At 34.1% G+C, this 13,224-nt stretch overlaps 1 pseudogene; it reads right to left on the bottom strand.

Moving 5' to 3' along the window:
* Positions 1-2,696: 2,696 nt before the first annotated feature.
* On the bottom strand, positions 2,697-12,944 carry LOC145802546 (purple acid phosphatase 23 pseudogene; annotated as a pseudogene).
* Between the last annotated feature and the right edge of the window lie 280 nt (positions 12,945-13,224).

Below are 13,224 nucleotides of genomic sequence, written 5' to 3'. Positions count from 1 at the left end.
GCTCGAGCAGGTAGTACCTTTGGGTGTAAGTTCCGGGAGGGGGAAATCTACGCTCGAGCGGACTGGTTTTCGCGCTCGAGCGGATTTACTTTATTCTTGTGTCATGGTGCTCGAGCGGACCTTATTGCGCTCGAGCGGACCTAGTTTTTGTTCTTGACGCTCGAGCGTTGTGTTTTCCGCTCGAGCGGGAATGTTATATATCAGTTGGCTGTGGGGCAGTTTTAAATCACTTTTTCTCATTCTTTCTCTCTCTTACTTTTTTGAAAAAGCCATTTGAGAGCTTCTCTCTCTAGAACCGTGCCTTCTCTCTAGATATTGATCTAGTAAGAGTTGTTTCCTCACCTTTGGCCTTTACAAAAAAGTTGTTGATCGTCGAGGGCTATCTTTTGATCCGAGAAACTCGTGGTTTGAAGCAACTTCGTTTTCGCCATCTTCTTCGTTGGGTGTCATCTCTTGAGGTAGGGATTCCTACTCACTACTATGGGTTTTGACCTAGATATTTGGGCATTTGTATAAATGGTTGATTTTGGGAGGTTAGGGTTTGAAAATATCAAAAGGGAGTTTTGTTATTTTGATTCAAAAATATGTATTTTGGGTTTCAAAATAATGATATTGTTGTTGGTTATGGATATATAGGCCATTGGGTCAATATTGGGAAATAGGGTAGAAAACCCTAATTTGTTGTATAAATTAATTGGTATAATTAATTTGGAAAAATTGTAGACTTATGGAATTGAGTTGGAAATAATGAAATCGGTTCATTATATGGTTGAATAGTAGAGTTAGATTTATTAATCGCTCACTTTTAAAAACATCGATATTTTATCTGTTGGAACTTTTATTATCTGTTTAGAAATAATTGCTTGGGCTACCGGTGGAGGGTAGTTTTGACTGTTGTAGACAATGCATGATGATTAGGCAAACTAAAACTAATCAATTGGATATGTCATAGAGTATGACGGTTGATAGAATACATTAATGTTATGTATTGATTGATTGTGTATATGACCTTTGTGTATATACGTTGTGTGTGTGGGAGGAGATAGGGGGTGTACTCCATGGTTTAGGGGAAGATAGGGGATGGACCTCTAAACCGGATGTTGTTTGGGAGGAGATAGGGGATGGACTCCACTGACACAGCTCATACGCTTGTCAGATAATGTGTTGATGTAGCTCATATGCTTATCTTGGAAGTGTTGATACAGCTCATATGCTTATCATTGGAAGTGTTGATATAGCCAATATGCATATCTATTGAAATGTGGATACAGCTTGTATGCTTATCTGTTGAGATGTTGATACAACTAATATGTTTATCTATTGTAAAATGGGAAGTGTTTAATATGAGTCATTGTCTCATATAAGTGGTTGGCCAGGTTCTCAGCCGTTGATGTAAATTGTGAAATTGATAAGAAATGGAAACTGAAATGAAACATGAACATAGTGGTCATGAAATGGAAATGGGTTATGAACTGGTTTATAGAAATTGAACATTTATCAATTGCTAATGTCTTAGTCATTGCTCATATTGTGTTTAGCATATCTCTACTTGGCGTTGGCTCACCCTTTATGGGACATTATTTTCAGGTACAGGTAGTATGCCACCTCCAAGGACATAGCTTGGATGATGATGAGAGTTGAAGACTCTTTTTGGTTATTTTGTTGTATTACATGTATATCAAGCCAAGGGCTTATTTTGTATAGAGTTAGTACTCTTTTTTTGTGTAACCAAGTGTTAACTTGGAAAGCTGTAAGCCCATAGGGCATTTGCTTTTGTTGTTAACATGTAATACAATTGTAAGAATTACTCTGATGAATAGAAATGGTTGGTTTCTTTTATATCAATACATGTTTAAAGTAATGGGTTTTATGTATTTTTTTTTTTTTTTTTTTTTTTTTGAGGGCGTTACACTGCATATAGAGTACAAGTGAAAAATAATGGAATGTTATTTGTCTCCACAAACAAGGCATGAAGTTCATGGGTGATATACAATGTTGAGGAAAAGGAAAGTAAAACAAGTGGTCCTTCAACCAATGGGAATAAATAAAAATGTAAAATTGATTCCAGAATAAAAATATACAATGTTACTGTACATAAAGCAAATGAGCATATGCAATGTGACCTCCTAGAACTATCTTGCTAATATAACATAATTTTTCAACAGTCCATGGCCAGATCTCAAATATTCTAGGATCACGGGTAAGGGACTAATAATCAATACGAAGAAGCTAGTGGGGCTTTAGATGCCAAATCTATGACAATGGTGTCATCATGTACAGATTATCATACAAATAAATGCCACTAATAATAAGAGCTCTCAGATGTTCTCAATCAATATCTTAAACAACATTTACTCTACAAAACAAATAATAGCTCTCAATCAATATCATACGCAACATTTTCTTTACAAAACAAACAACAAATTTGCATCCAACTAATTAGATGTGAAAAGGATGCAGTGAAATTTATGATAGATGGAAGTGAAAATATCAAAATTAATAAATTTTAAAATATCAAATCTCCTTAGCTTCATCCCTCTACTAAAAATAAATTTCAAATTTGCATAATGCATCAGTGCATGACACAGTATAATAACAACAATAGCTGCAATGACAATAGCATTTATAATGATAAAAGCGACAGGAAAAACAGTACAAAGCTGAACCACAAAGCAAACTTGATCCACACCTCTACATCACAATTCTTCTCCTTTGGACAAGGCTTCACCATCAGAAATCTCTGCAACAAGAGAGCTGTTAGAAACCATCAAGGGTAAAGAGATTTTAAAAACTAAAATTAAAACTTCTTAGAAGAAGAAGAAAGAAAATTCTAACAGCAACAAGCCCGAGTAATGCCTTATATTTCATTAAAGGAACTACGGTCACTATTATGGGAGAAGAAAACAATGTACTGTGTGTAAAACCAAAAGATATAGCAATTAAGAAAAAAACAGTGTAGAGTAACCATTTGAGAGATGATATGGATTCATGCATACCTGACGGAAAGGTTTAACTATTTTTCCTACTCATTGAATGGATATTTATGATATATGGTGACGACTTTAAAACCATAGAGACATCGCATCAATTGGTGAGTCTTACCTCAGAGTTCCTTTAGAGCCCTTATTTTAGAACTCTCAAACATTTTTGTCTAAAAACCAAGGTCAAGGATCAGGCAAGAAAAAAAATTAGAGTTAACCAACATATAAATCACTAATATTATTCATTATATTGCTGTAGTTATTTATTTTATTTTATAGTAATTTTTTTTTTACCCCTGATACATGGGAAAGAAATATTGCTTAGTTTATACAACACAAAGAAAGCTCTTTGTGGTCCACAACTTTGCAGATGGTAAATACAACTTACAAGCATATATTTCAACAAAAAAAAAATAAAAAAAAAAAGGATAAAAAAATCAGGCTAACATATTTCAATCAATTCCTTTGGTTCACAAACATTAACTTCAAGTTTCCTTTCCTTGGCAAAGCTGATATGTTCATTCAATTTGGTGGAATCATATCACCAACAACACATTCAACTAATACTTGCATTGACAACCGAATATTATCTCAACAAGTTTTACATTTTCAGGCACTCTCTTTGGCCTCCACATGGCATTGTTTTGTTTAAACTATACACTCAACTCTAGTGAATCTAAGGCTGCTCCTATAAACGAATATTAACATAACCTGTTTTGGATTTTTTTCTACGAAAGCAGGGATGAAGAAAAGGAAAAAGAGAAAACATTTCATTATACAGTTGCAATGCAAAAAGAGAAAAGGTTTATTTTCCCAACTTGAAAATCAATGTGTGATGATATTATCAAACAAAGAAAACATGAAATCAAAATCACAAGCTAATCAACTGAGGAAATTCAAAACAAAGGCCTAATTTTGTTTTAATAACATCGAAGCAAACATTTTAATTTTTTTTTGAAAAAAAAAAAACTAAAATCAAACTTCATTGAATAGATCCTCTCTAAAACATGAAATCAATCAACCAAAATATTATCTAGAGCATAATGTAATCAGGTCGAACAGATAAATCAAAGGAAGAAACTATCGGGCGCTGCTGAATTCAGACAATGAAGCTTGAGGAAGAGGAGGCCGACGCTGCTCCTCCGACGACGACACTGCTCCGACGCCGCTCGCCGTCGATCGAGAGAGAGAGAGAGAGAGAGAGAGAGAGAGGGGGGGGGTAAGAAGAGATTAGGGATTTTTGGGTTTGAGATTGGGGATTTGGGGGGGGTGGCGATTTTTGGGTTTGAGATTAGGGATTTATGGGTTTGTGGGTTTGACATTGGGGATTTTTTTGGGGGGGTAGGGATTTTTTGGGTTTGAGATTGGGGATTTGTGGGTTTGAGATTGGGGATTTGGGGGGGGCAGGGTAGGGATTTTTGGGTTTGGGGTTTGAGATTGGAGATTTGGGGGGGGCGGGAATGGCAAAAAAAAAGGGGCGGGAATAAAAAATAAGAAAATATTTTCTTTTTTAGTCGCAAATGAAATTTAAATAACAAAATAATGTCGTTTAATTTTATTTTATTTTATTTTTGTGAAAGGGGTTGCCGTTGTCAAAAAATTTTATTTTTTGTTAAAATATATATATTTTTGTAGTTAATGAATTTTTTTTAATTTTTTTTTTAGTTACTAAGATTGAAAATTTATTTGTTTCATTTTTATTTTGATGAAAAAAAATATTCTTATTTTTTATTTGGTAGAAGTAGGGGTAATATTTTAATGAAAAATATTTTCCACTAAAATAAAAGTTAATTTTCTATAGTCAATGAAAAATATTTTTCTACGGCCTATTTTTTTTTTTTTGTTACTAAAAATCACGATCTAATTTTTTGTGGTAGAGGAAATAGAGCGGCAATAGTGGTGCAGGTGGTGGATAAGAGATGATGGTGGTAGTGATGGTGATGGCGAAAGAGATTAATGGTAAAGTTGTGGTAATGGTAGTGTAAATGGAGTGGTAGGGGTGAAGGAGAGGTAATGGTAGTAGTAGTGCCAGTAGTGGTAGTGGCGGTAGTGGAGTGGTGGCGATGGTAGTAGTAATGGTAGTCGTAGAGGTGAAGTGGCGACAGTGAAAGTAGTGGTGGTGGTGGAATGGTGTTTGCAGTAGTGGCAAAGGTGGTAGAAGAGATGGGTAGTGAGAGAGAGAAATGAGTGAGAGACAGATAGAGGTGAGAGACAGAGTGATGAGCGAGACAGAGACAAAGTGGTCGCTAAAAGTGTATTTTCTTGTAGTAGATCGATAAATCGAGATGGAGCTCAGTAAATAGAGAAGACGGGAGTGAGAGAGTGAGCAACGCAAACACAGTAGGAGAGAGAGAGATAGAGAGTAAGAGACAGAAAATAGACATAAAGAGAAGAGAAATGGACGAGAGAAACAGAGAGAGATATAGAGAAGAGAGATGAGCGAGAGAGACATAAACAGAAGAGAGATTAACGAGATAGATAGAGAGAAAGATAAAGAGAAAAGAGATAAGCGAGAGAGATAAAGAGAAGAGAGATGAGAGAAAGAGACAGAGAGAAAATAAATGAGAAAAGAGATGAGAGAAGAGATGGATGAATGAGAGAGAGAGAGAGAGAGAGATAGACAGACAGACAGAGAGAAGTGTGATGAGTGAGAGAGAGAAAGAGAAAAGAGAAATGAAGATGAAAAAATAGATGAAAAGATATAGACAAAGAGAGAGAAAGAGAGAGAGAGAGAGAGAGAGAGAGAGCGAAAAGAGATAAACGAGAGAGAAACAGAGAGAGATGAGCGAGAGAGCGATAGAGATAAAGAGAAGAAAGATGGACGAGAGAGACAGACAGACAGAGAAGAGTGATGAGTGATGAGTGAGAGAGAGAAAGAGAAGAGAGACAGAGACATAGAGAGAAAGAAAGAGACAGACAGACAAAGAAAATTGATGAGTGAGAGAGAGAGAGATAAGAGAGACAGAGACACATAGAGAAAGAGAGAGACAAACAGACAGAGAAGAGTTATGAGTGAGAGAGAGAAAGAGAAGAGAGACAGAGATTGAGACAGAGAGATAGAAAGATAAAAAAATAGGTAAAAAAGAAATGTTCAAAAGAGTAAGACGACGTCGTTTTTATTTTTTTATTTTTTTTTTGTAACAGAAAAATACCGTTGCATTTATTTAAACCATTTTATGACTATATATATGAAGCCGTCTCAAAGCCACGATATATATATATATATATATATTTTTGCAACGGTACGTATTACAATCGCAAAAAACTCTTCATTTTTTTTTTTGTGACTGCAACTGGTACCGTCACAAATACTCTATTTTTTGCGACGGCAAGTTGTGCCGTCTCAAAAAGTCACATTTTTTGAGACGGGAAGTTGTGCCGTCTCCAAAAGTCACATTTTTTGCGACGGCAAGTTGTGCTGTCTCAAAAAGTCACATTTTTTGAAACGGGAAGTTGTGCCGTCTCCAAAAGTCACATTTTTTGCGACGGCAAGTTGTGCCGTCTCAAAAAGTCACATTTTTTAAGACGGGAAGTTATGCCGTCTCCAAAAGTCACATTTTTTGCGACGGCAAGTTGTGCCGTCTCAAAAAGTCACATTTTTTGAGATGGGAAGTTGTGTTGTCTCCAAAAGTCACATTTTTTTGCGACGGCAAGTTGTATCGTCTCAAAAAGTCACATTTTTTTAGATGGTAAGTTGTACCGTTGCAAAAAGTTCCATCTCATAAGCCCACTTTTCTTATAGTGATAGTCTTTTCATTTGCTCATATATTTGATTGGTTGGACTATATAATCGCAATATATATGTTGCTTAGTGAGACTAAAGTCTAATATGTTTTAGTATTTATTTGGTGAAGCGCATATATATTTATTTATTGGTTGCTATTGCTTGGTTGGACCATGAGACTTATTAGTTACTAGCATATCACCCGTGCTATGAACGGATTGTGTTTATGTGAATTGTGATTTTTAATATTTTCTTCTCTTTTTTTTTTAAATGTCTTCTTTTTTTCCTTTTTTTATATTATATTAAAATTTAATATTTTGATAATAATCACATGTGTTGAACTTTTCAAGGAATTAAATGTATTTTTTTTATTATATTATATTAAAGTTTAATATTTTGATAATAATCATATGTGTTGGACTTTTCAATAAATTTTTTTTATGCTTGCTCTTAATGCATTAAAGTGTTATTATGAGGGATAATAATTATATGTGTTGGGACTTTTCAAGGAATTTATGTGTTGGATTTCAAAGAATTTTTTTTATGCTTGTTCTTAATGTATTAAAGTGTTATTATGAGGGTAAGACTTGAGAGTTGGGAGAAGTTAATAAATGCTAAGATTTTTTTTTTTAAATCAAAAAATCAAGAAATTTAGATTGGGAGATTGGAGCTCCCAGAAGGCTTGGGGTTAAAAACCCCTTTTTGCTTAATATATAGTATAGATGAGACTTTGATGTTTATCTGTTTATTTGTGAATTATATGTTAGAATATCGACTTAGAATTTGAAATTGAAAGTACAAACGGATTCAGAAATCTAAATTGACCAGTTCAATAGGCTAATTGAAATATTTAGAACCATATGGTAAGTTTAATTAACGTTTGATTCAGATCAAAATAATTAGAATAAATTAATTAGAATTAAGCCTAATTAATTAAGTTTAATCCCACTTAAGTAGTTAAACCTTAAACCATCTATATATATATATGCATGTATTAATCATGCTTAGGAACTCATTTCATCATCTTATGAGCTGAAATTTTAGAGTGAGTGAGAACAACAACATAAATAGAGAAGTAGAGCGATTTCTAGAGAATTGAAGGGAGATTGAAGGGATTAAGCTAGATTAAGGCCAAATTCAAGCCCTAGGTATCGAATTCACCTATAATTCTTGTAAATAATCCATGTAGCAAATTGAATTCACCTAGTATAGAATTATGTTGCATGAATTTGAAAGAAAATAGTAAGAATCACCATGAATTTAGTGAGTTTGAGTAAATTAAGTACATGCATGTATAATTCTCTATCTTTGAACTTAGTTTTCTACATATTCATACATGCATTAGACTTACACTTATTATTTCTTAATGTTCTTTATGATTTCACACTTAACATCTCATATGAACATGTTTTGTAAAGAAAAGAGTTGAATTTAACACATGCATGACAAGAATATTTTGGAGCTTTCTTTTGAAGAATTGAAAGAGTGTTTGAGATCAGGGTTTCATAATTTTCAAGAATCCATGTTTCCTAAAGAGTTTCTTTGCTTTTGAGCCAAGCCACGCAAGTTAGGAACATGAGACTTGCCTTTTTGAACTTTAAATTCAATTCGGGAAAATCCAGAATTTGCCCAGTTCGCTCGAGCAAAGAATCCGTGGGTCGAGCGAACTTTGCATACATCTGGTACTTTTGCACACTTTTGGTAGTTGACTCGAGCGACTAAGTGTGTGCTCGAGCGAACTCAACTTTGTTCAGCACTATTACAAAATCATAAATAGATCACACTTTTTTTGTGTGATGTATGTTATTTAACCACACCTTTTAAATTTTATTAAAGTGTGATATTTGGGAGTGTGATTGAAAGGGGTCATTTTTAATCACACCTTTTAAGTGTCATTAAAAAATGATTCTATCACATGTTTTGAGTGTGATAATAGACATTTAGATCATATAGCAATCCCGGTTATCCCTTTACTGTTCTGTTGTATTCCGGACTTGGTTCCGTGATGTTGGTAGTGGTATTTATCTTGTTATGTCCTTTAATTCCATATGATTGAGTTTTAGGATGTTTTGAACAGGGTTGTTACAGGTTGGTTAGGCCTTGGTTTCAATTCCTTGTTGTTCAGTTTTTAGGCGTTCCGCTCGAGCGGGCCTTCTTGCGCTCGAGCGGGTATTGCACACCTCCAGTATTTCGGGTTCCTGCAAAACTTCTGCAGATGTGATTTCTGCGCTCGAGCGGGTTTGTTTACGCTCGAGCGGGTTGTCTGGCGCTCGAGCGGGTGGTACTTTCTGGGTGTAAGTTTTGAGAGGTGGAAATCTGCGCTCGAGCGGACTGGTTTTCGCGCTCGAGCAGAAGTGCTTTATTCTTGTGTCTTGGCGCTCGAGCGTCGTGTTCTCCGCTCGAGCGGGTCATACGTATATGAGTTATCCGCTGGGTGATTTCAAATCACTTTTACTTTTCTTTTTCTCTCCTACTTTTTCTAAAAACCCTTTTTGAGAGTCTCTCTCTCTAGATACTCCCTTCTGTCTAGGGTTTGATCTAGTTAGAGTGTCCTCCTTCTATTCGGCCTTTGTAAAAGTTGTGTTGATCGTCGAGGGCGTCATTTTAATCTGAAAATTTCGGAATTTGGAGCATTTTGGTTTTGGTCTTCATCTCCATTGGAGCTCAAACTTTGAGGTAGGATAACCTACTCCTTTCTATGAACTTTGTCTTTAAATTTTGGTATTTTGAGATGATGGGGTTGGTTTGGTAATTTGGTAAAAGTTTGGGGCTTTTGCGTAAATTTGCAAAGGTTGGGTTTTAGCTAAACAAAGTCTAGATGCATGTTTGGCATGGAAAAAGTGAAATTAATGTTAAAACATTAATGGAAATGGAACCTAAGGGTTGTAATGTTAATTATGGAAAATGCCCTAATTACATTGATTGACTAATTGGTATAATTAATTGTTGGAAATGAGGAATTGAATCGAGAATGTGGGAATTGAAAAGGGAAGGGGCTAAAGGGTGTAGTTGGACTATTTATCGCTCACCTAGTTGAAATGTTGATTATATATCCATTGTTGCATTTATTTTCTGTATAGAAATAACTGCTTTGGGCTATCGGTGGAGGATAGTCATGATTGTTGTAGACAATGCATGATGATTAGGCAAACTGAAACTAATCACTGGAATGTGTCATTGAGATTGACGATTGAAAGAATACATTAAATTTATGTATTGTGTGATGATGTGTATAATTGTTGTTTATATGCATTGTGTTGTGTGGGAGGAGATAGGGGATGTACTCCACGGTTTAGGGGGAGATAGGGGATGGACCTCTAAACCGGATGTGTTGGGAGGAGATAGGGGATGGACTCCATAGATAGAGCTCATATGCTTATCTATTAATGTGTTGACAGAGCTCATATGCTTGCCATTGGAAGTGTGATAGTGTTCATATGCATATCCGTGGAAGTGATGATATAGCTTGTATGCTTATCTGTTGTTGTGTGATATAGCTAGTATGCTTATCTAATATGAAATGGGATGTGTTTGATATGAGTTTCTGTCTCATATGAGTTGTTTGGCCAGGTTCTGAGCCATGGTTGTAAAATTGAGAATTGAAAGGAACTGGAAAATGAATTGTAAAATGGACTTGCATGTCAAGAAATTGTAAAGTGTGATAAGAGAAAGTATCAGTGTTGGCCATCTATCAACTGCTAATCTTTTAGTCATTGTTCATATTTGGTTTAGTATATTTCTACTGGGCTGTGGCTCACCCTATATGGGAATATCATTTTCAGGTACAGGTAGCATGCCACCTCCAAGGACATAGCTTGGGAGGTTAGAGGCGGGCACACTTTCATTCTTTTATTTTTGTTGTATTACATGTAAATTCAAGCCAAGGGCTTAATGTGTAAATGAGTTAGTACTCTTTTGTTGTAACCAAGTGTTAACTTGGAAAGCTGTAAGCCTTTAGGGCATTTGCTTTTGTCGTTAACATGTAATACCTTTTGTAATGAAAGAATGTGGAACTTTTACATATCAATGCATGTCTTTATTGATGGGTTTAATGTTGTTATTTTGAGGGCGTTACAGATCACATATTTTAAGTGTGATTAATAACTAATAAAACATGTGATAATAAACATTTAGATAACAGATTTTAAGTGTGATTAATATCTGATAAAACCTGTGATTAATAATGAGATAAGATCACACATTATATGCATTTCTCATCACAATTAATGTGTGTGATAAAAAAAAAAAAAAAAAAAAAGGTTCGACATATTTGAAGAATAATCAATATTATTTTTGTACGTACATTTGAAGAATGTAATACACACTATATACTATATTTTGAATCACAACTACATATTGAATAGAATAACGTCATATATTTCATAAATGAAAATTAAATGTTCAAAAGTATATACAAATGAATTAATAAAAAGTTTTTAACTATGATTACATATATTAAAAAATAAAGAAACTAAGTTCTTGAATTCTTTGACCATATTTTGCATCTTTCTAAGAAATTTCTGACCTGAAAAATAAAAACACAAATTAATTCAAAAACCGCTAGAAGCATATAAATAAACTTACTATTTTTGTAGAGATTATTCTAGTCTTACCAAAGATAAATCGGACATTTTCTCATCACCCTGACTCTTCATCTCCTGCATCAATGGAAAAGGAATAATAGCTTTGATTGTTACTAGTATAAAATGTTTGGATTACTATATAGATATGACATATACATAGAATCAATAAATCCAAAATGAAAATCTTCAATGGATGGCCAGATATTTTAAAGTCATGAAACCAAATATACATAGAATCAACAAATCCAAAATGAAATCTTAAAATGATTATATATTCCTTACCAACTAAAGAAATTGTTTATTAGCAATTTAAAGGAGTGGATTCAACCAATTTAATGTATATTTGGATCCAAAGTTCTAACTTCTAATATTCTGTGTAGATCATGCATCCATAACTTTAAGAGTCAATTTTAACTAACCAAAAATAGCTTCATTTGTATCCATAAATCAAGTAATAGATGGCTAAGTATGTATCCACATAAGATAGCTTCCATTTTCAACATACTCCCCACTTTCTTGTTTGCATTAACAAATATAGTTGGCTAACCCTATCAAAAAGTAATTTAAGCTTCTTTCACTGGTGAGCAATTAAGGCTTTTAGAGACTTAAGGCCCTGTTTGATTAGTTGGAGTATTAGTGATGTGATTAACAATCTCATGGGATTAATAATCTCATGGGATAATTATGTGAAAGATTGGTAATACCTACCCTCCTTTGGTATTCAATATACTGCAATTTTGTAGGATTAAGAGTTATGTATTAATAAGCCAGATATCATTTGTGTGATTCAAACGTAGGAATATGAATTTGATAGGATTAACAGTCTAATAATATGTTGTTATTCTGGAATCAAACGGGACCTAAATACCTTGCAAGGGCTATATAATAGGATAATCAAAGGGCATAAACAAAATCTTTGTTGAGGACACATTCTACTTTCATCACTGGTAACTATGTTATCACCAAAAAAAAGTTAAATGATTATCTGGTTACTTTTTTTTTTTTTGATAAATAATTATTTGGTTACTTTTTCCTCTAAATAGCAGGAAGCATATATCAAAATTTGGGATACAATTTGTTGAAAGGCTTAATGGAGTGATTCAAATTCAAATTTGATAAGTTTAGGCTATAAACAATCCATTCAGGAGCAAAGACAAATTGACAAAATCATTAAAAAAACCTCATCAACACTACTCCATTGCAAACCTAAATTTCATATTTCTGAAAATTAAATTGTCAAGGAACAAAACCTTACTGGAACTAGGCATATGACTAATACTATGCATATTCTGTTAGAGTTCACCACAGTGAAAAAAATAATAATAATAAGAGAAGCAACATATATAACTGTAACTATAGCAAAAGAGTTTGATACCTTCCCCATGCATCCCAACGGGGTTGATATGTTTCTCTAATGGGCGCATTTGGGAATGCACATGAAAAGCACGAAGCTCCTTTACCACCAGTTGTCTGGTAATTGTTTGCATAAGTTAAGTCTCCAACCATTAAAACTATTGAAGGATCATTTTCTATGAGATGATCAATGGTGGTTGTTGAATTGCTTGTGAGACCCAAATCTCCAATAATTGCAATTCGACGAGGATAGCTATTGGGTCCAGGCGATGGTAAGGTTTCAAAGACTTGCTCATCACTCATAGCTGGAAGAGAACTATCATCACACTTGTAATAATACTTTGTTCTAGGTTTAAGACCTACAATAAAACCCAAAGCTCCTCAATGTTAGTTTGGAAGAATCAGCCCAAAGTACTCAAAATCAGAAAAAATAAAATAAATAAATAAAATTAAAAATTTAATAAACCATCAGAGGACTCTCCATCAATGACAGTTGCAGCATGACACCATCTCGCAAATAGTATAGTGGTTTGGTTTTGATTTGAACCGGTTTCAAACATTTATCTTGAGTATTAATATATGA

This window comes from Camellia sinensis, chromosome 11 (genome assembly GCF_055761805.1).
Source record: "Camellia sinensis isolate YWXY chromosome 11, ASM5576180v1, whole genome shotgun sequence".
Lineage (NCBI taxonomy): Eukaryota > Viridiplantae > Streptophyta > Magnoliopsida > Ericales > Theaceae > Camellia > Camellia sinensis.
The sequence above is the reverse complement of the archived record's forward strand: the minus strand, read 5'-3'. Positions and strand labels throughout refer to the sequence as shown.